Genomic DNA, 26,991 nt, shown 5'->3' on the forward strand with positions numbered 1-26,991 from the left:
AGGACACCTTAAGAAAGTTCTGTCACTGAAGTACTGGCAAAGTAAAAACCATAGCCAAAAAGTTTCTTTGTTTGTTTGTTTGTTTGTTTTTTCCACTAGTACAACTGTTGATTATATAGGATATGTTAATATTTTTCATTCTGGTTCCAAATTAAAACTTGTTATAAATATGAAAGTATTATGAGTCTTATTCATCATTCTAATGCCTTAAAAAATATATCATCACTGTTCTGTTTGTCTCCTTATCTTATATAAACAAGTTCTTTTGAACTTTCAGTGTCCTTGTGCTGTCTTGAAAATAAAGCTTTAGGAGATTTATCGTAAAAAAAATATATATATAAAAAAATCTAAAAGCAGTTTATGAGATTTTTTTAAGTTACTTTGCTAGCTTCAAGCATAATTAACAAGTAATCTACATGAACACATACTTATTTTGCTCAAAAAGTCATTAATAATGCAGACCCATATTCTCCAAGGTTATGCATAGGACTTGCAAAATGTGGTATCATGGGTTTTATTTAACAAATGAAAATAGAGAGAAGGGTCACAGTTCAAATCCAGTTAGACAAATATTAATATGATCAGCATTTGTTTTAATGTAATTTTTTCTCACTGAAGGGACAAGTAGAAAGGACAGTGTAAACAAGAACAGGATAAAGCTGAAGAATAAAATAGGCAGTGTAACATTTCAAAAGAAAAGTACACGTGAGAGAAGTACATGAGAGAAGGGAAGCATTGAAAATGAAGTTGGAGAACATAAAAAAAAAAAAAAAAAAGATGTGAGAAGGAGGAAAGGAAACAGGAAAGGGAAAAGGAATGGTAACAAAGAAGAAAGTGTTTAAAATAAAGATGGAATAGTTGAAAAAGGGTGGAAGGGGTGAAAGAAACATTGGTAAATATAAGAATTATCAAAGAAATATCAAGAAAAGGAGATGTATGAAATCATGTCATTTTTTTCCATTCAAGATTTTATGCAATTACAAAATTCTCATTGTTGTTTTTCAACTGTTTCCATTTCCCAGGAGTATTTATCAGTTCTGCCATGGTTCATCTAATTGATCATGTTAGTCACTGAGAGTGTTAGAAGGTATTATATTATAATGTTATCTTCCCATTGCTAATAAAATAAAATAAAATAAAATAAAATAAAATAAAATAAAATAAAATAAAATAAAATAAAATAAAAGAGTAAATCTATCCTTTATCACAGGCAAAAAAATAGGAGATATAAGGCTGCTCCATGCAGGAGACAGTTCAAGATATATATTTCAAATTCACAATTCCACATTTCAGAGCTGATCTTTGGCTGGAATTTTTGTTAGCTCTTCTATTAGAGAATAGAAATAAGAGTGCAATTTGAAACTTGGTACCCTGGGGCTGGCATAGAAGAGATGGATTTGATTTATCATTTTCTACTGTTAGCATAGTTTACCTTTGAATAAATAGAATTTTTTCAAATTTCAAAAATTCAATTAAATAAATTGAATACAAAGGAAAGGAATCTGAGATGTAAAGATTAGAGTATTACCAGTATTATATCAATCTGCTTTGGCAGGGAGCTTGGACCCGATGATCTTTCAAGGTCCCTTCCAACCCCTTCAATTCCATGATACTGTGATTCTGTGCTCTCTATGAGGGTTAAAATCATATGCGTTAATGTATTTCATTGTTGATCATATTTGATGCTGCTTATGTGGCTCTAATGTTATTTTTTTTCCCGTAGACAAGGCAGCAACAAGGTTTGTTCAAGAAAAAAAGATTTTTGTCTCATAAGAAAATTGTTCTGCTATCCCAATGGCTATTACTGACTACTAGCATATTTAATTTAGAAGGAAAGTCTCAGAGTCTTCTCATTAACTACTATCAACTTAAAATACTAACATATGTATATATATATGTAATGAAGGCGTTATGTTAGCTATATTATGAAACTAGAATCTCTTTCTCGTTATGAATTTGGTGCTTTCAATCTGGAAGCCCTGATATTATTTTGGAGAGGGTGAAGCAAGCCAATTGCATTAAGAAAGGAATATTTATCTTCCTTGCTCAATCAATTTTGCTTAAGCATCAGCAAAAAATAGAATTGTTCAGTGTACAATGAATATTTGATAGGCAGTTCTACTTTTACTGAGCCCTAAGTGGAAATGAACTAGTGAGGAAGAAAATTATCAGATTTTACATATCTAAATTATATCATCTAAGTGCCCCTTTCTGCACAAGCCATTTGATTCTAGGTTCAAAAAAAGAAAGTTAATGAGCTTGAGTACTCTCTGAAACATGTGAACATTAAGGAAAAATCTTGAGTTTATTTCCAGAATTTCACAGTCATTTGCTCCTTTCTTTCCAACACAACTACATTGGCATTAGCAACTTTTTTCTTTCCTTTTTTTTTTTTTTTTTAAATGAACTAAAAGTTAATAATAAAACTTAGTTAATATGCAAAAGCTGCCATATTACTGCCTAATGCTGTATTAGGATTTGAGCAAACCTCTATAGTCTCTACTGAAATAGATGAAGAATAGGAAACTTTTATTCTGTGTGTTTGAAAACATCACTCCCTGAGATGCCACAAACTGTGCTATGCTTTTCCAGAATTAAAACTGCTGGCTTTGTTAGCACAAATCTTTTTTCAAGGACATTTCTATGCTAAAATTCCTTTGCAGAAATATATAGTAAGAATCTTTATGTCAATAACCAGACACAAAACACAGGGCAGTATCATATCAAAGCAAGTGGATCATTAACCAGAAATATAGAAAACCTGATATGTTCTTTAATTATAAGAATAGTATTTTTTTCTAACTGCACATAAACTCAAATGAATTCTTCACACAAACTCAAATAAATACTTACACTCTATAATGCAACCAAACAAAATGACACTAAATATAGATTTATATCAGGACAAAGTTTATCAATATTGTCTCACCACCACATAATATTATTTTAACAAATCAACTCAAATATTTGAGTTGGTGCTTTCCCTCTTCATTTCTTCTTTCTTCCTTCAGTTTAATTGTATTAAAAACACTTCCAGTATGACTTGGAAACAAGTGAGAAACAGCAGAGTACAAGCCTTTTGTCAAGACAGGGGAGGAGACAGCACAGTACCTGAACCCAGACTGCTTTCTGCACTGCTCATTGAGTAGCCACATGCCTGCTGTCTTCCTTGAGTGTTTACGGTGCCACAGCCTTTTTTTTTTTTTTTTTTTTCCAAGGAGACTTCTAGCTTTTCAGAGTAGGAACCCTCACAGATGCTCCTGTTAACAGTGAGAAAATACAGAGTAAGCGCTTGTTAGAGGGAACCTGAAATGGACAGCCCAAACATACAGGGAATGGAAAATACATGGAATGTAGGAGTCACAGCACTAAGAGGCAGAAATATTTTGGAGGATGTGCAACTTTGCTAGGAGCCTGACTCTCCAGTTCCACATCTGTAGCTACCAGGGTTGTCATAAAACCTGACAACTGGCCTCTCTACTGCAGGGTACCCAACAACTGAGACTATGAGACCACTTAGAATAGCTTAGTGATAGAAGGAAAAAATAACATCTATCCAATGGCTACTGAAATGAATGCTCCATCACACAGTTGTCCTAGCCCATCAGTTCCATATTTCTTCTCTACCCTATAGAAAGTGTTGCAACATATTATTCTTCCTCTGTTTTGAAGATGATGGGATGAAAACTTAAATGAAATCTGAGAAATTATTTCATTCTTCTTTCAATATTTGTAAAATACTAAAGGATATGATTTTACTGTTAACAGGAGACTTGTCTGTAAATAATCAATGTCATGAGGTAAGAGTGACTTTCTTCATATAAATAAATCATTCTCAAAGTAGATAATAGATAATGTAATTACATCTCTGCATTCTGCAAAAGAAGGTAAACAATCGTGGGTAGATCATTGCAGAATCAACAAGAACATGTAGGAATTATATATGCTACAACATATATGCATATATATGTATAATATGTATAATAATATATGTGTAATGTATAATAACATAATAATGTATAATAATATATATGTAACATATGTAGCATATATATATGCTACAACAATATATGCTACATATAATATACTAATAGAAATGGTGGTGCAAGATAATATTACCCTCTAGAAGGAAGTTACTTCTGCTCAGCTGAGATGTTTTAATTAAATACGTTCTTATTAGTGTTTCAAATATATTTCACATCTTAAAATGTTAATACAGTTGAAGACTATCGAAGAATTTTTGAGAATTTTAGTGATTGTGTTCTTTGCTGTCAACCATTAATAAATTTTAATGGTTTATGTAAAAATATGTTTACTTTGCAATAAAGTAGTAACATGTATGCTACCAATTTTTTTTTTTTTCAAAACCAAATCACTAGGTATAATAATAATGGAAATGGTAACAATAGTTTAGACTGATTTTGTTGTTGTTGTTGTTTCCCATTGATATTATTCATGTGATCAAACTTAAATTTTACAAACAATCTGTTTTAAAAACACTATATATATATAAACTATGAGATGGAAAAGATGGAAGTAAAAATATGGATTTTCTTTTTAGTGTCAAACTTTCAATTTCAGACTTTTTTTTCCAAATAAACTAATGAAATTAATGTAAAATTAATGTAACAAAAAGATTTTAAATAATGTTGAAAACATCAGAATGTTGTTTTTGTTTTTGTTTTTGTTTTCTTTTTTTTTTTTAATTTAGAACTATTGAATTTGAATGGGAATTACTTAAATTATTATTTTCTATTATGACTCCACGCAGCAATACAAAATAATCATCAAAACTATAAACAAATTGAAGGAGTAAAAAAAAAAAAAAAAAAAAAGACCTCTGAAGACCTGTGTGCACTCTGATAAACTTTTTTCAACTTTCTTTCATAAAACAATAGAATGTTAGCTTATTTAGTGTTTCTACATCTTACTGAACACTCAAACATGTTGGCATAGGACACAGAACCTGAAAAAAAAACACACATGTATGATGTTATAGGAAGAACAAAATATATCAGAAATACATTAAAGTCACAGTTTCCATTTGCTTATAGCTCTTACCTTATATATAATATTATTATTTAATATATATTTCTATATAATGTATATATATATGATTTTATATATAATATATAAATATTTCATTTATCTTAGGAATTAAAAAGATGTGACAGAACACTTCCAACAATAATTATTCATTCCATCCACAAAAATTTCTTACTGGTTCCACACCATGGTTGAATCTGGCTGGGTGAGGAAAGTGCAGAAATGAAAAGCCCAAAATATTTTTAATGTTATGTAACTTGATTCACCGATGTCCCACTTTAGCTATAAAGAAGCTACCATGCTTCAGAGTAAATGAAAACAAGAAACAGAAACAAGGGGAGAGAAATCTGGGCAAGAAGTAAATTCCTAAATATTGTTTTAAAGGCAAACAGATGAAGTCTCTAAACACTGTAAAGAAATTCCATGCAGACATGATAACTGCTCTCCTTTTCTGTGAGTTACTCTATAAATGTACTCATTTTTAAAGTGTGGTATTGTTTTCTTCCTTGAAGAAACTATAATATTCTTTCTTGATGGCATCTTAATATTGTTTCGATAGAAAATAACTCATATAAAATAAAAAAATTTCTTTCTTATTTCTTGTAGGGAAAGAATGCTGGTTGTCCTTTAATATCTTTTCTAGGTGTTGAAAGCTATGGATGTACAGTTGGTAACACAGGCAACACTTTTAATGTAAATAAATATCCAAAAAATATTTAATGGCTTTATATAGGTCTTCACCTTTCACAAATGGAAACAGCTTCATTGTTTATGAACACCATGGTTTTTAAACTTTATTTGGAACCAGAAATTTATTATAAATATATACAAATATATAAACATATATATGCATATATGTAAAAATATATAACTCTGAACATTTCAATGACACTTTTCCTTGAACAAAACACCAGTAGTCATTTAGATGACATTTGATATGTAGGTGAGTTTTGGCAGATTGCGATAATTTATTATCATAATAATGCCAATAATTATTATTGGCAAATTGGGATAGCATAGAATTTAGAACCTTCTTTAAAGAAGATTTAACCTTTGAACCAAGGCAACAGCCCCCCTTTCCCTTACAGAACTAATGCTCTGTGCATGCAAACCTAAAGTATCATTCTGTTTTGACTGGTATCATTATAATGCTGAAATGCAGTCCTCTGATGCATGGTCCACTTGTATTCTGCTCTGGTGAGGCCTCATCTTGAGTACAGTGTTCAGTTTTAGGCTCCTTACTACAAAAAGGTAATTGAGGCCCTGGAACATGTCCAGAGAAGGGCAACAAAACTGGTGAAGGGTCTGGTACACAAGTCCTATGAGGAACAGCTGAGGGAACTGGGGTTGTTTAGTCTGGAGAAGAGAAGGCTCAGGGGAAACCTTATTGTTCTCTAAAACTGCCTGAAATCAAGTGGCAGGGAGCTGGGGGTCAGCCTCTTCTCACAGATAACCAGAGATAGTACTAGAAGGAATGGCCTCAAGTTTCACTAGGGGAGGTTCCATTTGGAAATTACGACACATTTCTTCTCAGACAGAGTAGTCAGGCATTGGAACGGGTTGCCCAGGAAGTAGTGGAGTCACTGTCCCTGGGGGTGTTCCAAAGTTACCCAAGAATTGACACAAAGTTACTTTCATCAAGCTATAGGTTTTATTATTATTGGAATTGGTGCTTAGGGACACCATTTAGCGGGTGATATTGGTAGTAAGGGGATGATTGGACCAGATGATCTTGGAGGTCTTTTTCAAACTTAATGATTCTATGATTCTATGACACCTATATGGGTGTAGGGAATGGAACATGAATGGCTATAGGGCCATAAAAGAGTAAAAGATTTGAAGATGAATGCCATTAGTAAAAGTATCTGAGATGTTATTTGAAATATCTAGATTACCTTAGCCTATTTTGACATAATTTTTAAAACACAGTTTTAAAAATTTTCCTTCACTCCCTATTTAGTAATGAAACTTAGAAAATGTAATCATTGATTTTCTTCAACATCCCACTTTAGGAGAATCTTGTAGCAATTAGTAAATTTACATAAGAGTCTGTTTTGATTTTGTAATCCCATTACAGGAGACATTCCTTTTTATATTCTCTTATCTTTCATATTTCTTCATGCATAGCACAGTGTCATACTGTGCACTGAAAGATAATAGGTAAACTATAATTATATTTCAGAATTTAATTTTTGGCAACAAATGCTTCTTAAAGCTACATTTTGTCATGCTGTTAAATATATCTGAATAAAGTCCTTGGAAAACACTCGTGAGAGAAACTGATTAAAAACATAATTTTCCAAACACTGGAATCAAAATTAAAAAGGAAAACTGGTACACAGCATGTTTATTTTTATAGCATTCCTAAGCATAAAACAAATATGTCACATGTAGCTTCTGTCATAATCTTTCTGTATCTCTGAGCAGGATGTATTGTAAACAATGAACATAACAAGCAGATATTAGAAACAGTATCTGCATTTTATTGAATAATATTCAGCAACTGCTGCAGGGCTACATGACTGGTAATTTTATGTCTATCACATTAAAAATAAAGCAATGTGGTCACTGTAAAAAGTGAGTAGTATTAGCTACTAAGTTTTATCCCATTTATTCATGCTATTACCTGAATTTTGAAATATTGAATATTGAAAATTGCCATAACTATGATAATTGCCTGGCATCTGTTAGCAAATGTTGACTTTACTAATAGTAACTATTAAAACAAACAAACAAACAGACCTCTGTTGTCCTCCTTGATTAATAATGCTATCAGTACAAAGTGAATGCAACGCAAATGGAAAACGCTACTAAAACTGAAAGTTAGTGGTTTATGTTTACCTTTCAGTTATTTGCAATAGTACAACACAAATGGCGCATGATAACATATAAAGATGAACTAAACTTACTTAGCCATATTTTAATCCTCTCTAAACTCTGTGTGACCAACCTTCCCTTCCCAGTCTGTATGAACTGCATGCTAAAACTTTCCCTCTACCAAAAGCTGTAGTACCTTAACAGAAGGGACAGTTTTAGAAGTATCTGGGAAATAAATGAACCTCCTCCTTCTTTACTGACACATTGGTAAGGAACCTGGGCTGGGCACAAAACTGGATTTTTAACTGAGCCCAACAATATTAGTTCCAGCAGTTCTTTCTAACCAACTTAAGTTAAGGATATGTAAGGATATGTAAGGATGAGTAAGTAAGTAAGCCTGTAAGTAAGGATATGGGCTGCACAACCTCCCTGCTGTTTATCCACATATGCCTCTAGCAGCACAGGTAGGCCATATCATTCCTTCTTCACAATCTTTATTACCCAAGAATTGACACAAAGTTACTTTCATCAAGCTATAGGTTTTATTATTATTGTCATTATTCTTATGTGTGTTTTGTTCTGTGTTTCTAATTCAGCTAATTTTAAATGCTATGCTATACTCACTCTCCTGAAAGTTACATGCACAGAACCAAACAAGAAACAAATCTTCTAATCTTCAATCTAATATGTTGTGTAGAGTTAGTTGGTTCAAAAAGGAAGTGCAGACAAACAACAATTCCCAGTACTGTTTTATTTGCATGTTAGGAGTCTGAGAATAAGAGATATTTATGATAGAATCTTAAAATAACTTAAGTTGGAAAGGACCTCCAGAAGCTATCTGGTCTGGTCACCTGATTAAACAGGTCTAATCCAAACAGGTTATTCAGATTTGTGTCCAGGTCAGACCTGAAGAATTCCAGAGTTGAAGACACACCCTGTCTAGGCCCCTGTGACAATATTTGATCGCGTTCATGTAAGTAAGTAAGTAAATAAATAAATAAATATTAGTGCAATTGAAATTTTCCATGTTTCAATTTGTACCCACTGCTTTTTGTCCTACGGTTTGACATTCCAATAAGAGTCTGTTCTGATCCTGTCTGTATACATGGATGCTGACAGCAATAAAGATTACCCAGAGCAGTCTCTCTTCCAGGCCAAACTTCTACAGCTCTCTCAGACTCTACTTGCAAGACATATACTTGTCTTGGTATCCCTCAGCTGAGCTCACTCAGCTGAAGAAGCTGTGTCTTGTGTTGTTTTCTTGCTTGTGGTGGGGAGCCCAAAACTGGAGGGATCTCTAGAGATAACATTCTCAAATGAAATATGATATGCATTAATTTAATAAATCAAATTTATGGAACTAAAAATAATCTTGAAATACCTTCAGTTTGGATTTGAAAAGCATAATGTTTCCAGTATTGTAGATGTCAAAGCAATTTCATTTGCTGATTCAGTTTCAATTTTGGCACAGTTAGCAGACTGGAGTCTTGTATGTTTAGAACTCAACTATAGTAAAAGGAACAAACAACTTGTTAAGCAAAGAGAATTCAAGGGTAAACAAGGTTTTATAAGGCAAGAAATGTTTTAAAATTATTACCAAACCTGCACGGATAACAACAGAGTGAGCTAAAAAGCTAGAAAATCAAAATTAATTGAGTGTGTAGAAAATAAATTGTTCTTAATGGCACTATGAGACCATTAAGTAATGTATAATAAAAGATGGTCCTGATCTAGTGATATGACTATATGTTGTGTTTAGACATATGAAAAGATGTATTTATATCTTTTTATCTATTTTTTATTTCTATGTTTATCTATTTATATGGCTAAAGATTAATATGTTGTTTGATTGTGATCCATCAAAGCAGTTTAAGTCATAAAAGAGATAGCAGGAAACTAACTAGGCAAATATATCAATTAGTGTTAAAACTATTATATGCTACTGTTCCTTATCCTAGCAGGTATTTTTTTTCCTTTTTTTTTTTTTTCTTTTTTGTCCTTGTCATCAGAAGGTTCCTATTCCTGTGTATAGTTAATTCATCACTAATTAGAAACTCTTTGATAGTGGTGCTAACATGAGTGGAATAATTTCATTTCATTTAGTCTTGTTCATAATTTATCTATTCCAACTAGTACTACTGGACTTAGAATAGAAATAGAAAGAACTTAGGATAACACTAGAGTTTCTATATCTTGAAAAGCTGAGTAAATCAGCATTTTTTCTGGACAGAAATGAAAACCTGAATTACCTAGTCAATCCAGAACACCTAAAGACAGCACACAGATAACAAACGACAGAACCCCGGGACTCCTTGGTGCCTTTTGCAACATGGCATAGAAAAGCAAAAATACAAACTCTCAGTATATGCCAAGATTTAAACCATTTTGAATCACTGCTCAAGAAAAATCACCTCTACTGGTGACCTCTAGAATTGGTCAGGGAATCCTGTTGAGAAAAGATGGGGCCTGAAAATGTTCATCATTTTACTGCAGATTGCAGTAAAATTGCAGTAATTTCAGTTATTTTAAATAATTATTTTCTTCAGGAGGATTGCCCAAAAATAAGGTAGTAAAAACAGGTCAGATGATTAAAATGCTTTGACATTCCAAAGAAAATTAAGACAGTAAAATAAAATGCACTTTCACTAGCCATACTGAATTTAAACAAATGAACAACTAAAACAACAACAAAACCAACACATTTGCATTATTTCCATAATACAAGTAGCATGAAATAGCTTAACTAAGCTAAACATTCTGTTACCTACCAAACATGTCATTCAAATTTTATGTTAAAATAGTAATACCATGTCAAGTAGTAATGAAATGGAAACTTTTCTTTTTGAGTTTAAGAAAAGTAACAATTAAATTGAATACAATTGAACTGTGGGAGCAAAGGGAAGAATAAACTGTGGATGTTGAATAAAGTGAAAGATAATACTATAGATCTGGCAAAGAACAGGTCCATGGAACTCAAGATTATGGGAGGTTTTTGACCTTACCGAACCTAGCATTGGTTTGGAATGATATATTAATTGTAATTTCTCAGAAAAACAAAACAAACCTGCAACATGAGGAGAGTTCAGAAAGAGACACAGCAAAAAATAAGTCTATCCCCCCCCAAAAAAAAAAAAAAAGTTTAAATCTATATATGTATGTAAGTAGAGATCCTTAGAGAAGGAAAACATTACACCTCCTCTATTGTTCTCTGTGTGATATCTCAGAGTAAGATTAGAACTGTAAGAAAAAATCTTGTTGGTGCACAGAAAAATTCAAATCAGCAGTTCAGGTGAAACTATAAGGTTTGTCCATTTTGGTCTTAAATTCTAAAGTTACCACTGTAGATAACATGCAGGTACCACCAAAATAGTTTTACTTTTGTCAGTGATTACAAAACAGTTAAACAAAGGATGGCCCATAATGGAAGGTTCTGTAGAGAAAAATCTGTGAAAACAGAAAAAGGTCTGATTTATAAAGGTCATTTAGATTTAAATGCTTTAAATAAATAGATTAGCATAAATGGATTAGTTAGCCAAGTTATGTACACTATGTTGAAGATATATAAGCATTGTACTTGTTCCTAAATGGTCTCCATAAGTAATGCAGAAAATATTTTTCTCTGGGTCAGTTAACTAATGAAATATGATTCCATTCTTGGGTACCAAATAATTTTGATTTGGCTGTTATATGAATTTTGGGTCTGTATGTGCATAAGTGCATATGTCTGCTTCTATGTGGTGGTTTTATATTTATATAATCTATAAATATATATAATTTATATATATATATATATCTTTATATAATACATTCTTCTCCAATTATCGCTATCTTGGTCTGCTGATGTTTTCTAACAGATAACAAAACAAAAGTCTATAAATTAATGAGAACATCTTTAGCAATTCATTTTTATGACTCTTTCAATTAGAATGATTCATCTGGATAGCTGGGAATATCCAGCTTCTTACACGTATTGGATTTTTTTTTTTATATATCACTCACTAATAATACAATAATATAATATAAAAGGATGAGATGTTTCAAAAAATTATACATAAGAATTAAGAATGATTTCTGGGTACCTCAAAATATTCTACAGAAAAGGAGCAGCGTTCCCAAGAAGTTACTCAAGAAGTTAATAAGATTGAGACCAAAAAACTGAATACTGTAGCAAAGTTTTCCAAATGCAAGAACATATTTAGCAGACAATCTTAAAGCAATACATTGTCTGTGTATCCAGTTTTCATTTTATGTTTCCTATGCCATTTACTTTGACCTTGTAACTAGTAATAATACATGTAAATGCCACAGTCCACTTTGACTGCATCATATTTAGGGATATAATTGCTGAGAGCACTTCTCAGAATCATGTTACTAGTCCATCATATAGTCCATACTGTTATGACTGTTATGTTATTAGAGATGAGAATTAAATCAGATGCTTGAGCACAGTTAAACCTTTGTCTCATGACAACACAAGCTGAAGATATTGTACTACAGTGTTGAAACCTTGTATGTGCATAGAGCTTCATGGTGAGTGGACACAGCATGTAGGAGACAATAATGTGACATTGTGCAAGAATATAAACACTTTTACATCAGTGATGATGCTTTCAAAGTTTACTAGTTACATTTCTGCATAATATTCTTCTTTTTTTTTTTTTAATCATATATTATTAGTGTGCCTCTTTCTGATGATATGTTACAGTGATAAATCATCAGTGTGCTGAAGCTCTGATGAGCTGTTGCTTCAGCATGCCATTGGAGCTGTCATGTAAATGATGTATTAGTAAGGCATAATGATGGTATGTTATGCAAAAGATGTCACTGCCCAGAAAACCAAAGGTTTAAGAATGGATTCAATATAATTACGAAATAAAAAGTCAGTCAGCATACGGATTACTAGGGGCTGGTTTCCCCGCTACACTATAACATCTTATTTTTCCAAACTATTCCTAGCATTATGCATTTACAACCCTATTTTTCAGGAAAGAAGCTGGGATAAAACAATTAAAATTAAAACAGCTGCTTACTTTATAACTTTTACCAAGTAAGAGTGTGTTTTTTTTGTTTGTTTGTTTCTTTGTTTGTTTGTTTGTTTGTTTTTGTTTTTTAAGTTCAGTATACAAACAGGGCAAAAGAGAAAATATAAAAGTACATACATTTATTCTGTGACGTAAGTAAATGAAGGAGTAAAATGCTGCTTTCATAAATACGAATTTTATGTATGTATTTAACATTGTCCATGAGCAACCATGAAATCTGTAACTATGACTTTAAAGTTAGGTTCATAATCTAGGTAATAAGAAATTTTATTTTAAATTATCACATTTCCAGCCCAGTTTTTTATTTTAATATAGATGGAATAAAAGAAAACATTGTAAATAACAGCAAAACAAATCAGTTGTCTGATAAAAATAAGTATTTTGCTGAATATTAATTTGTGATTACAGATTGAATGCCAAAGAATTTTCCGCTTTTAAACTTTTTGTTTGTTTGTTTATTTTTACATTTCAAAAAATATTTGGATACCAGATTACTTTGAATCCTAAAGACTTTGAAATACATTGCAATAAACCTTACTACAAGAATCATACCTCTGTAGCAGTAACACTAGTTTCCAAAATCATTAATCTTGAAAATTAGGCATAATTTCAAACAGTTTTAGCTCATAGAATCATAGAATATCCCGAGTTGGAAGGGACCCACAAGGATCATTGAGTTCAACTCCTGGCACCACACAGGTCTACCCAAAATTTCAGACCATGGGACTAAGTGCACAGTCCAAACGCTTCTTAAACTCCAACAGGCTTGGTGCAGTGACCGCTTCACTGGGGAGCCTGTTCCAGTATGCCTCAACCCTCTCAGTGAAAAACCTCTTCCTGATGTCTAGCCTAAACCTCCACTGCCTCAGCTTGACACCATTCCCGCGGGTCCTATCACTGGTGACTAAAGAGAATACATAGGTGCCTGCCCCTCCACTCCACCTCATGAGGAAGCTGTAGATCGCAATGAGGTCTCCCCTCAGCCTCCTCTTTTCCAGGCTGAACAGGCCAGGTGACCTCAGCCGCACCTCTTACGTCTTCCCCTCTAGGCCCTTCACCATCTTTGTAGCCCTTCTCTGGACACTCTCCAACAGTTTTTCATCCTTTTTGTACTGCGGTGCCCAGAACTGCACACAGTACTCGAGGTGAGGCTGCTCCAGTGCAGAGTGAGACAATCACTTCTCTTGACCAACTAGCAATGCTGTGCTTGATGCACCCCAGGATACGGTTGGCCCTCCTGGCTGCCAGGGCACAGTGCTGGCTCATATTCAACTTGCTGTCAACCACAACCCCCAGATCCCTCTCCATGGGGTTACTCTCCAGCATCTTATCACTCAGTCTGTACGTATACAGAGGTACAGACTGAGTGATGACAGACTGGGTTGCCCTGTCCCAGGTGCAGGACCCAGCACTTGCTCCTGTTAAACTTCTTGCGGTTTGTGATCGCCCAGCTCTCCAGTCTGTCCAGATCTCTCTGCAAGGCATTTCCACCCTCAACAGAGTCCACAGCTACTTCAAGCTTAGTATCATCAACAAATTTGCTCAAAACACCTTTTAGTCCTACATCTAAACTATTTATAAAAACAGTGAAGAGGTCTGGCCCTAAAATGGAGCCTTGGGGGACCCCACTGGTGACCATCCACCAGCCTGATGTGGCCCCATTTACCGCAACCCTTTGAGCCCTGCCCATCAACCAATTGCTCACCCATTGTGTGATGTTTTTGTTTAGCTGTATGCTGGATATTTTGTCCCACAGGATCATATGGGAAACCATGTAAAAAACTACTGAAATCCAAAAAGATCACATCAGCTGGTTTCCCTTGATCAACTAGATGGGTGATCTTATCATAAAAGGAAATCAAATTTGTTAATCAGGACCTATCCCTCATGAACCCATGTTGGCTGAGATCAGTGACTGCATTGTCCCCCAGGTGTGCTTCAATAACTTGAAGGATCACCTTCTCCATAATTTTACCCATCACTGATGTGAGACTGACAGGCCAGGGACTGAAATTGCCAGGGTCTTCTTTCTTGCCCTTGAACATTGGTACAGTATTTGCCAGCTTCCAGTCTACTGGGACCTCTCCAGATTTCCAAGACCATTGAAAAATAATTTAGAGAGGTCCCACAATGACATCAGCCAGCTCTTTAAGCACCCTGGGATGAATCCCATCCAGACCCATGGACTTGTATGGATCCAGGTGGAGCAGCAAATCCCGCAAACATTCAGGGTCAGTTGGGCGTTTATCGTTCCCACTGTCATGGTCCTCCAGCTCAGAGCACCCTGGGTCCTGAAGCCCATCGTCAGTATTGAAGACAGAGGTGAAGAAGGCATTAAACGTCTCTGCTTTGCCTATGTCCTTGTCTGTGAGGTGACCTTCCCCATCAAGTTGTGGATCTATGTTTTCTTTGGTCCTTTTTCTGTTCACATATCTAAAAAACCCTTTCTATTGTCTCCAACAGACATGGCCAGCTTCAACTCTAATTGAGCTTTGGTCACATGAATTTTCTCCCTACAAATGCAAACAGTGTCCCTGTATTCCTTCCATGTTGCCTGAGCCTGCTTCCAGCAGCAGTAGACTTTATTTTTTCACCTAAGCTCCAGTAGTTGATCCCTGGTCAGCCAGGCCGGCCTTCTGCCCTGCCTGCTTGACTTCTGATATTTTGGAATTGCCTGATGCTGTGCTTTTAGGAGGCTGTGCGTAAAGACTGTGCTTAAAGACTGACCAGCACTGATGGATGCCAGTGCCTTCAAAAGCAGTTTCCCAGAGGACCTCGCTAACTAGTTCCCTGAGCAGCCTGAAGTCTGCTTTCCCCATATCTAGGGCTGAAGTTTTGGTGGCACTTTTACTTCTATCACCAAAAATTTTAAACTCAACCACTTCATGGTCACTATGACTAAGATGGCCGCCAATTGCCATGTCCCCCACAAGACCCTCTCAGTTCTCCAGCAATAGATCTAAGAGGGCACCTTTCCTAGTTGGCTCCCTTAGCACCTGCACCAAGAAGTCATCATCTAGGTGTTTTATGAAACTCCTGGACTTGCTCATGTCAGCCATGTGGTGATCCCAGTTGATGTATGGCAAGTTGAAGTCCCCCATAAGGAAAAGGGGAGTTGGTCTCGAGGCATCTCTTAGTTCCACAAAGAATAATTCATCGGCGTTGTCATCTTGTCCGGATGGTCTGTAATAGATTCCCACAACGACATCCCCTTTATTTGTTTGTCCCTTAATCCTTACCCAGAGGCTCTCAACTTTGCTACTGTCAACTTGAAGTTCCACACAGTCCAGCCCCTGCTTCACATACATCGCCACGCCCCCATCTCACCTACCCTGCCTGTCCCTCCTGAAGAGCCTGTAACCATCTCTTGTGACACACCAGTCACAGGACTCATCCCACCAGGTTTCGCTTATGCTGATGATGTCATAACTGTGGGACTGGGCCAACAATTCTAGCTCATCCATTTTATTCCTCATACTGTGTGCATTTGTGTAGAAGCACTTCAAATGTGCCTCCACACACACAGCACCTTGTAGAGCAGACCGAAGGACCTCACTAGCACACAGTCCCTCTGATTCTAGTATACCATCCCTTAGCTTATCATCGGTGGGCCTGTTTTTATCCCTTCCCCCCTTTGACTCTAGTTTAAAGCCTTATCTATCAGCCCTGCTAACTCCTGAGCAAAAATCCTTTTCCCCCTCTGAGAAAGGCACATCCCATCTGGTGCCAGCAGGCCTGGTGTCACATAGACCTTCCCATGATCAACAAACCCAAAGTTCTGCTGGTTGAACCAGTTCCAAAGCCACGTATTAATATGACAAGTCTGCTTATCAGCATCGATCCCCCCAAACACAACCTGTGCCCCTGAACCTTTAACTAGTCACCCCAAAGCCCTAAAGGCCCTTTTGATTGCTCTCAGACTTGCTACTTCATCATTACCAGCCTGAAAGAAAACAGTAGCGGGTGGGCCGTACCAGGCAAGTGGCTTTCGTAGCAATGTCTCTCACCCGAGCCCCAGGAAGGCAACAGACTTCCCTATGGATTGGGTCCAGTAGACATATTGGGCCCTCTGTCCCTTTCAGAAGGGAGTCCCCCATGACGATAACCTTTCTTTCTTAACAGAAGTTGTAGCAATGCAGGGGGTAGGTTGCCTTGCTTTAGGCACCCTCTCCAACTGGGATGGGCTTTCACCTGTGTCGTTATTTTGACTGTCATGTTCTAGAGAGTCATACCTGTTGTATAAGGGTAGATGGGAAGGTGAGGTCGGCAGGGACAGGGCTCACCTACCACCCTGAGCAGGAACCTTCCTCCATTCCCCCCCCTTGGCCTAGGTGCCTACTAGGTGTACTGACTCCTACTGCCTGACGGGATGAGGGAACTTTTGTCTTCTGTGTAGCAGGAGACACTTTTGCTGTGGCAGGCTCATGAACCTGTCTCAGAGAAGACAGAGCACATCTCCTCCAGTCAATTTCCCTCTCTAACTCCCTGATGCTCCTGAGCCTACTCGCCTTCTCCCAAAGCTCCACTACCTGGCTGAGCAGCTCTTCAAACTGGGCACACCTCCCACAGGCATACCCACTGCTGTCACATACCGACAAAAGACCCAGGCACACCCTGCAGCCCAAGACCTGGACAGCTGCATGTTTCCCCGAGACCTCTGTCTGAGTAGCCACATTGGTGACTGGCTGGAGAGGCCACAAGAGATGCAGAGGCCATGTTTTTTCTGCCTGCTGGATACCGTGGCTGGGCTCTTCATGAGCAGGTTACAAGTATCGATGGGAAAGACTGCTGCAAAAGAGCAGTGAGGCTGCCCTCCTTTCCCACCCTGCCTGCACGAACTGCTGCGCCACACCCTCTTTGCCTGTCCTGGTCACCCAGCTCCCTAGGGGCTGCCTTTGAACGGCAGGGGAGGGGGTGCTGTTGGCTCCACCCGCACCTTGTCAGCCTCCCTCGCAAGGTCTGCCAGGTCCTGGAGGCTCCCTTAATTGCCTCGAGTGGCCTCCATGCCTGAAAAAAAGCCCTGACCACCTTGATCCCCCACTCTGCTGCAGAACGTGTCTGCCCAGAGCCGATCGCCTCAGCTTATTTGAAAAAGCACAATGTAGATATTTTAACTAACCCAAGTTTATGTGAGGCTATTTCAGTAGCTTTTACATGTTGGAATTCACAAAATCTTCCAAGAGTATTATAATATGAGTAAAAAGCAACAATTTTGGATTACACATAACATGAAATCTGAAGATAAGATATAGTGATAAGATTTTTCATACCAAGCCTGAAAAAGTGATGTTGCCAGAATGGTGCTTCATTATATTGTTGCAAATATGGAAAAGGTTTACATACTGGTAAGATTGTGAATACATATAGTAAAACATATGTAAAAATAAATAGAAGATGAAGTGTTAAAAAAAGGAAAAACAAACAAACAAAAAGCTTTCCTTGAAATAACTTTGGGAAATACTTTCTTATATATATATTTTTTTTTTCAGTAATATTTCAGTAATATTTAGTAGTAATATTTACAATATTTTCCTTAAATGAAAATAGATTTTAAGAGCTTTTTTTGTTTTGGTTTGTTTGTTTGTTTGTTTGTTTGTTTGTTTTCTGGAACTTGCCAACTCCCTCTTTTTACATTCTACTAAGTCTGTTTATGTTTACTTATTTTTTTCTGTTCCTCCCAAGCTCAGGCATTTATAGAAAAGACGAAAGAGTAAAGATCTATCATAAGACACCTGTGTATCCAGGTGTTGCTATAGCACCAATTTTTATACTTTTTCAGTGGAACTAAATATAAAGAAAATGAGAAAGACAATTAAAATAAAATAAATACTCAATCCTACATGTTATAAAGTATTTCCTGAAAAATATTTTAATTATTAAATAGATTATTTATTTTCCAAAAGGTGAACTGTGCTTTCTATCAACATTAAACATTATCTGTCTGAATGCTGAATATAAATACTTTGAAAATAAGTAAGTTTGACCATTTTTAATTTTCCTGTGATAGAAATCAATATCCTATTAGAACAAAGATGTCAAACCTGAAGGATAAAATGGCTCTGCTTGACCAGGGACTAGATTACTCACTCATAAACATTATAACATAGAACTACCTTTGCAATACAAGATCTACCATAAATAAATAAATAACATATGTAAATAAAAATACAGATATCAATATTCAATATTGATTTTCTGAAATCATCCAGACCTACTGTGTTTTTTTCTAAGGATCTCTCTCCCATTTTACTCTTTTTCATGTTCAGTACATTTTACTTTTTATCTTTTTGCAAATATAACAATACAAATAAACGATAGTGTGCAGGGGAGTTTATCCACAAAGTAAATAATTAATCTTTCCTTCATACAAAAATTAGTAAACCAAAGGGAATAAGAAATATCAGGAATATAAAAATGATAACAACAAGAATAGTTTATAATTTTTAATATAGAGATGTTATCATCTGAAACAAACATTATAGATTAATAGTCTTCTACAAATTAATATAGAAGTTTCCTACTTAAAGTGGGAAGTTGAATGATTTGACAATTTTAAATTTGCTCTCTCTCTCTCTCTCTCTCTCTCTATATATATATATATATATTTTTTTTTTTTTGAGAATTTAATCTGACCAATCTGACTGAGAATTTAATCAAGACCATACTTTTGTGGGAATGATTTCAATTTTGACAATTCATTTATTGTCAGAAACATTTCAGAGGAAAAATTACAATCAATTACTTCATGAGTTCTCTTTAAAATGCTAGCATCTAATTTCCCCATAAAGATTGTGTCCATCAAAAATGTGTCTGGTTTCTCTCTTTAGCTAAAAAAGCAATATTTTTCTTCCTTTTTATTTATTTATTTATTTATTTATTTATTTATTTGTAATGGAAGTTTCATTAGTAGACATGGTATCTCTAAAAGAAGATAGCTTACTTATTCTTCAAAGCTTACTGACTCCTTCCAAGATTTTCTTTGATGGTTTGCCTAAATGTCAGGAAGCAGCAAGAGCTGGTGACTCCATAAGGGAGGCAATCCAGAAACCAGGAACAATTAAGTGGCTGTCAGAGCAGGAACCTCACAGATGTGCGATGTTGTCCCACAGATATTTTTTATTCACATAGATCTATTCCATGTCTCTTAGTTATTACTGGCTTTGCCAGAGAACGTATTTCAAAAACACCTTATAGAGAAGCCGTAATTACAGCACAGCTGTGGGTGACTAGCAATAAGTCTGGGATTTGTTACTGATAGCGTGCTATCTTCTAGTCCCTGTGACAGATTTCCCAAAATTCCCTCTTCAGAAAAATCTGATGTCATTCAATTTTTCCTTCTACATTTGAAAGGAAGTAAAATGTGCAAAAACTTTATGCAAAATTTAAATATTTTCTTTGTTCTGTAATCATTGGAGTGACAGCTAATATTATTATTATTATTTTTAATGGATAAACAAATTCAGTGTGAATATTTCTATACTTCTATAAACTGATGAAACGGGTACTTGAGAAGGATCATAGCTTCCTTTGTAGCCCTCCTTTGGACACTCTCTAATAGTTTTTAGTCTTTCTAATGCTGTGACACCCCAAACTACACACTACTCAAGGTGAGGTCACACCAGCTCCAAGTAGAGCAGGCACTTCTGTCTGCTGGCTAACAATGACTGGTAACAGTAACTAACAATAACAAATGCTGGCTCCCACAAAGCTGCTCTCTACCCTCCTCATATATCCAGGGTTGCCCTGTCCCAGGTGCAGAGTCCATCATTTGCTCTTGTTCAACTACATGATGTTGGTGATTGCCCAGCCTGCTAATGTGTCGAGATCTCTCTGCAAAGTCTCTCTACCCTTGATGGAGTCTCCCAGTTCAATGTTATCTGTAAACTTAATTTGTATTTATTTGAGTCTTGCATTCAGATCATCTATAAAAAACATTCAAGAGAACTAGCCCTGGGGAACACCACCAGTGACTGGTTGCTAGCTGAATATAACCACCTTTTGAGCCTAACTCATCAGCCAATTGTTCACCCATCGCATTATGTTTTTGTCTAGCTGTATGATGGACTTTTCATTCAGAAGGATTCTGTGAGAAACAGTATTGAAAATTTTGCTAAAATCCAAAAAGATTACATCAGCTGGCGTTCCTTGGTCAGCTAGGTGGATGACCTTGTTATAATTGGAAATTAAGTTTGTTAAAGAGGACTTTCTGCTTTCCACATGAACCTGTGTTGATTCTGACCAAGGACTGCATTGTCTTTCAGATCTTTTTCAATAACTCCCAGAATAAGCTCCACAATTTTACAAGACACTGAAGTGAGGCCTTTAATTACCAGGGTCCTGGTTAAGGGGTTCTTACCCCTCTTGAAACTTGGAACAACATTTGCCAGCTTCTGGTTGACAGGGACTTCAGATTCCCAAGACTACTGAAAAATAATTGAGATAGGTCTTGCAATGATATCAGCCAGCTCTCTGAGTACCATGCCAACTCAGGGCACCTTGGGTCCCGGGGCTCATCATTGATGTTGAAGACAGAGGTGAAAACATTAAACATTTCTGTTTTGTCTACATCCTTATTTGTGAGGTGACCACCCTCACCAAGTAATGGACCAATGTTATCTCCTATTTTTGCTGTTAACATACTTAAAGCAGAACTTTTTATTGTCCCCCACAGTACTGTCCAGCTTCAACTCTCATTGACCCTCACATTTTTTTCCCTACAATGGCAAGGACCAGTTCTGTAGCCCTCCTGAACTTGCTTCCAGAGGCCATACACTTTCTTTTTCTACATAAGATCTAGAAGATCCCTGCTCAGCCTAACTGAACTTCTGTCACACCTGCTTGATTTCTGACGTTTTTAAATTACTTGTTCCTGTGTTCTTAAGTGGTTCTTAAAAATTGACCAGCACTGGACCCCCAATGTCTTCAAAAGCAGTTTCTGAGGGTAGCTTACTAACTTGCCCCCTGACAGCCTGAAGTCTGCTCTCCCCATATCCAGGATTGAAGTTTGTCTGGCAGTTTCCATCCTATCACCAAACATTTTGTGTTTTTTTTTTGTTTTGTTTTTTTGTTTTTTTTTTTTTTCAGCCTAAAGAGGAGTCTACTAAAATATGAAAAGATTTCCTTTTTGAGTGCATAAAGGAACAAGAAAGGTTGGTGGAGTTTGCTAATTTTACATGTATGACAGCCATTTTTTTCTTTTTATGAAAATGTTTTTATTTCTCTTTTGATAAACAATTTTCACATGGAGAACATAGGAATCGTGGATGACATCTCTGCAGAGATGAAATATATTTTGTAAGTGTAAATGAAAAAACAAACAAACAAACAAACAAACAAAAAAGGAAATTTTGATAAAGTATTACTATTTCTGGGGTGATTTTTCCTTTCCTAGTATAAGCCTAACTAATAGCAGAATCAGAACACAAAGGTTTACACATAGTCTCTCTTTTTCCCTCCTTTTTCTCTCACATTTTATCACTCATTTTATCACTCTGTTTATCACCATTTAAATGTCAGTGTTTGGTAATATGATACTAACTAGTAGGTAATAACAAACTATGGTATGTTTCCATGATAAGATCTGCTTGCATTTTATAGCTAAACATGATATGAATGTTCTCTGCAGTACAAACATATGATTTTATTTAGCATACTTAAAAATATGATTTTTATCTATTTATTTATTTATTAACATCCTCTTTAGCCTACAAGTGTCCCTCAGTCGAAAATACATTTCTTTTCATTGATCACTATTGTAAGGCTGGAATTTATGCTTCAAAATCTGTGTCTGTACTAATCTTTTTTTATATATATATGTATTCCAGTGAAGTTAAAATTATTAACATGATGCTGGCAGAGATGCTGACATGAGGTGTTGAAAACAAAAGTTTTTGAATTATTAACGAAACTAGAAAGGCAAAATCAGATGATTCAATGGAAATTGAGATCTTGAAAATACCAATAACAGGTACTAAATTTTAATGAACTTCCAAAGTAACACTGAAACGCACCATTTCATTTGCTGTTAACCTCTTTGATATGTTGCTCTTTGGACTTTAACTTCTTTAAGACAGGGTGCCTCTTAATGACAAGGACAGGTGACCCTTACATTTAAGTTAACAAGTTTAACAGGAACATCACAGGAAAGGTATAGTCAACAGGGGCTAAAGATGAAGCAATATAGCACATTGTTGTGGTTAGCTGTAGGCAGTTAAACAGACAGCTGTTTGCTCACTCCCCCACAGTGGAATAGGGGATGGGTGAGAGAACAGGGGTAGGATAGAGAACAGGGAGGGGGAAGAGAGGAGGGAGGGAGGCAGCTGAAGCAGAACTCTTGGCTGGGATAAAGACAGTTTAATAGGACAGAAAAGGAATGGAAATAATAATAACAACAACAACACTAATATTAATATATTAATATTAATATAGAAACCAAGTGATGCACAATGAAAATGCTCAGCACCCGCCAAATGATGCCCGGACAGTCCTGAGCAGTGCCCTCTCCCCTCCATCCAACTCCTTCCAGATTTTATTGTTCTGCATGCTGCCATATGGTATGGAATATCCCTTTGGACAGTTTGTGTCAGCTGTCCTGGTTCTGTCCCAGCTTCTTGTGCACCCCCAGCCTCCTTGCTGGCAGGGAAGCAAGAGAAACTGAAAAGTCCTTGACTCCATTTAAGCACTAATCTGCAACAATTAAAACATCAGTATGTTATTTTTCTCCTAAATCCAAAACACCGCACCATACCAGTCCCCATGAAGAAAATTATCTCAACGGAAACCAGGACATGGGTTTAGACGATATCACTAAAGACAGAAAGGTGAAGGAAGAGACATGTAGAAATAGATAACACTGGCTTTCCTGAAATATATATGTATATATATATATATATATATATATATATATAACACAAGTGAAGTGCTCTCCTACAAACTTGGTTAATTTTTAACAAAGGTATAAGCATCTTTATGAAGTTTATAATGGCAGTGAAATTACAAAGTTCTTTTCAACAATTGGCATGAAAACAGAGTCCTCACTTCCTGATATTTTTTTCTGAAAAACACAACAAAACAAAACAAACCCCTACAGTTTCTACTGCTCCTAAAGAGCTGTTTCATAGTGCACTAGTTTCTATCAGGAAATTTGTTGAGTCTGTGATTTCAGGAACCTTTGGGAAAGGCAATTTTCTTTATGGAAAAGGCAAGAAGGAATCATGACAGACTAGTGAGATGAAAAGCTTTACCTGAGACTAACCTCTATCCTCCAAAATTTTACTTGTTACAGGATAGTTACTGCTCTTCCTTTGAACTGTAGGCATGTATCTGTAATCAGCAGCCCCAGAGGCAGATGCTTTCACTGATTAATCACTGACTTCAAAAACTGCCATATCCTCATGTTGGATTATCTCCAGCCCTTCACAGATGATCATTTGTATTCATTCATGTTTTATCTGGGTCACCAGCTTCCAGACATTTTTATCTGGGGCCTTTGGGAGAAGATTCTAATGTTTACACCATTTTTTTATTCCCTCTGACAATGTCCTAACAAATGTTATCATTTCTTCTTTATTCTTCATTTTTTTCTCTTGATTCTTCTTTTATGCATAATTCCTTTCCCCCTTTCATTACTTTTTTTTTTTTTTTTTTTTCATATTTCTTTAATGACACAGAAGAAGAAATCTATTAGAAAGCTATCTCTCTAATCTGCTAAGGATTTGCGTTCAATTTTTATTATCTATTTATTTATTTATTTTCATTCAATAATTCCAGTTTTTCTGTCTTTGGAGAGTCATAAAGTCTTGATCTATACTGTTTATACACTTCCAAATCTACAGGTTTGGAAATCCTAATTCAAACTCTAACTCAATCTAACTCAAAAGGGACAAATTACATTTTCTACAGCAGATGTAATTAACAAGAATCTCAATTTTTATGTGGGGATAATTTCTTATATAATATGAATGAGCAGCAATAAGAACAGCTAGTCAAAAAGTCTCTGCTGGAGCTGTGTGCAGTAACTGAAAGACAAATGACTATGAGATTCATTTGGAAACAGAAAGGAGTGAACAAAGTATTTATTTCCTATGGTCTTCTTTCCTTTGTGATTCCTTTTTTTAATAGTTATAGTGCACATGGAAATGTGAAGTTTCCTGCTTTGTGTTACCATATGTATGGACTAGTTCAAAATTTCCATATAAAATCAAATAATTATTTAACAAATTATTTTAAAAGTTACTTATCTTTCTAAGAACACAATCAGAACATTTGCACTTTCTGACCAGAAACTACTATAAGTGATACAGGAAGGAATAATGATAATTGAGGAGAGGTTATGAGTCTAGAAGAATAGAGGAGGGATTCAATCACAAATGTGGATTTAACTTGGCTTATAATTACGACCCACTAGGTTCAAAATACATCTTCAAAATGATTTTGAAAATTAATCAGAACAGTTGTTAAGTCGGGGAGATTAATAGAAAATCTGTAAAATTCTCAGCTCAAGACCTACTTTTAACACTTACAGTATGTATTTTTAATCAATAGACACATACATATCCCTTGCTGGAATTTGTTACAGTACCCAGATAAAGGAAAATTAATTACTGTTTTAAAAGCTGATACTACCTGATAAGAACATTTATCTACTAATCATTTTTACAAGGCATCAATATTTAACTATTTGGATGGTGTTAACTATTTGCATGGTGTTCTTTCTGCTCACGTAAGTCTTACCTAGAAATCCTCCATTTTTGTTCACTGACAATGAACACAGGAGCTGCAGGGAGCTGTTAAGAAAAATGTAAGATTTCTACACCTTTGGAAGGGAACAGTCTTCTAAGATTAGAAATCCAAGCAAATGTGGCAATTTTCTCTCTAAAATATGACTATAGTCAAACACAAGAACCACAAGAACTTTTTTTTTTTTTTTTAATATTTACTAAAGTTATTTAATAACTTGTAGGCATACCAAATTAACATGAATAGTGAATTATCTACAGCAGCTAACTAACACAAGGTCATAAACAACAGTAAATCAGGTGGGATTATACCTATTAAAAAGCCCAGCAGGTGGTTCTCTCTCTCTCCATATGTACATACTGCATCTTGCACATGAACAGCAAAAAAAAAAAAAAAAAAAAAAAAAAATAAAGAACATGACTCACTGCACTAGCATTCAGGCATTCAGAATCCTACATCATTTTATTGTTTGCACCAAAAAAAAAAAAAAATAGGTGGCCTTTCTTGCCAGCCTTAAGTTACTTAAACTACTATTTGGGCAAGGTTTGGGCAAGGTGCACTCTGCACCTGCAGATGTTGCCAACACAAATTACTGCCTTAGTTCATGTAACAAAGGACGTCCTCATGTAAGAGGACGGTTACTTGTTAAAGGCATAGATACCTGTAAAACTCATGCAGAAATAAATGCACAAATAAAAGGATTTGCAATGTTTGTGTCTTGTCTGTATTTACTGTCCCAAGTAACTTTTTATTTACAGTATTTACTGTAGCCTTCTTTCCAGAAGTTTTGATCATTCATTGGATCCCAAAGATTTTACTGGGAAGTGAAAGAATCATCTGAATCATCTTAATATGCACTGAAGACCGGTATTCATTTTATACTTTTTACTGTAAATTAAACCCAACATTAATTTCTGCTTATTCTGTTCTCATTGAGTGCTTCTTCTAACCCAGACCACCTTACATATTATGAAGAGCACAGTGAAACATTCAATAGTTATGTGTTTTGTATGATAGAGGTAACTTAAAAATCTTGTTTGGGGAAAAAAAAAAGTAATGAACTCTATTTGTCATTGTTTCCCCCTTAACCTAGTTCTGTAGCATATTTTATCTAATTTTCAAGAGCTTTCAATAGTATCTATGATTTCTAGGTGCATCCTAAAAGAAGACAGTAATGTTCTTTCAGTACTTCTGGAGTTTTTATGCTAATCCATTCAAAGAAGACTTGGTTGCTTGGCAAAGATAGTATTAAAAAAAGAGCTGAAAGATGCACAGAAACATAAAAATTGAATAGTAAAAGGAGAAATCTGGCATAAAAAAATACCTACTGCATAGCTTACCTAGTTAT

At 35.5% G+C, this 26,991-nt stretch overlaps 1 long non-coding RNA gene across 2 annotated transcripts; it reads right to left on the reverse strand.

Annotated features, from left to right (window-relative positions):
• Nucleotides 1-1,653: 1,653 nt before the first annotated feature.
• On the reverse strand, nt 1,654-25,794 carry LOC137851785 (uncharacterized). 2 transcript variants are annotated; one of them, XR_011093469.1, is made up of 3 exons: nt 25,638-25,794; nt 9,245-9,369; nt 1,654-3,260 (listed from the first exon to the last, which is right to left on the reverse strand). It is a non-coding gene; the product is annotated as an uncharacterized lncRNA (long non-coding RNA). The 2 variants fall into 2 exon arrangements; XR_011093468.1 differs by lacking the exon at nt 1,654-3,260 and adding an exon at nt 4,828-4,966.
• Nucleotides 25,795-26,991: the final 1,197 nt, after the last annotated feature.

This window comes from Anas acuta, chromosome 2 (assembly GCF_963932015.1).
Source record: "Anas acuta chromosome 2, bAnaAcu1.1, whole genome shotgun sequence".
Lineage (NCBI taxonomy): Eukaryota > Metazoa > Chordata > Aves > Anseriformes > Anatidae > Anas > Anas acuta.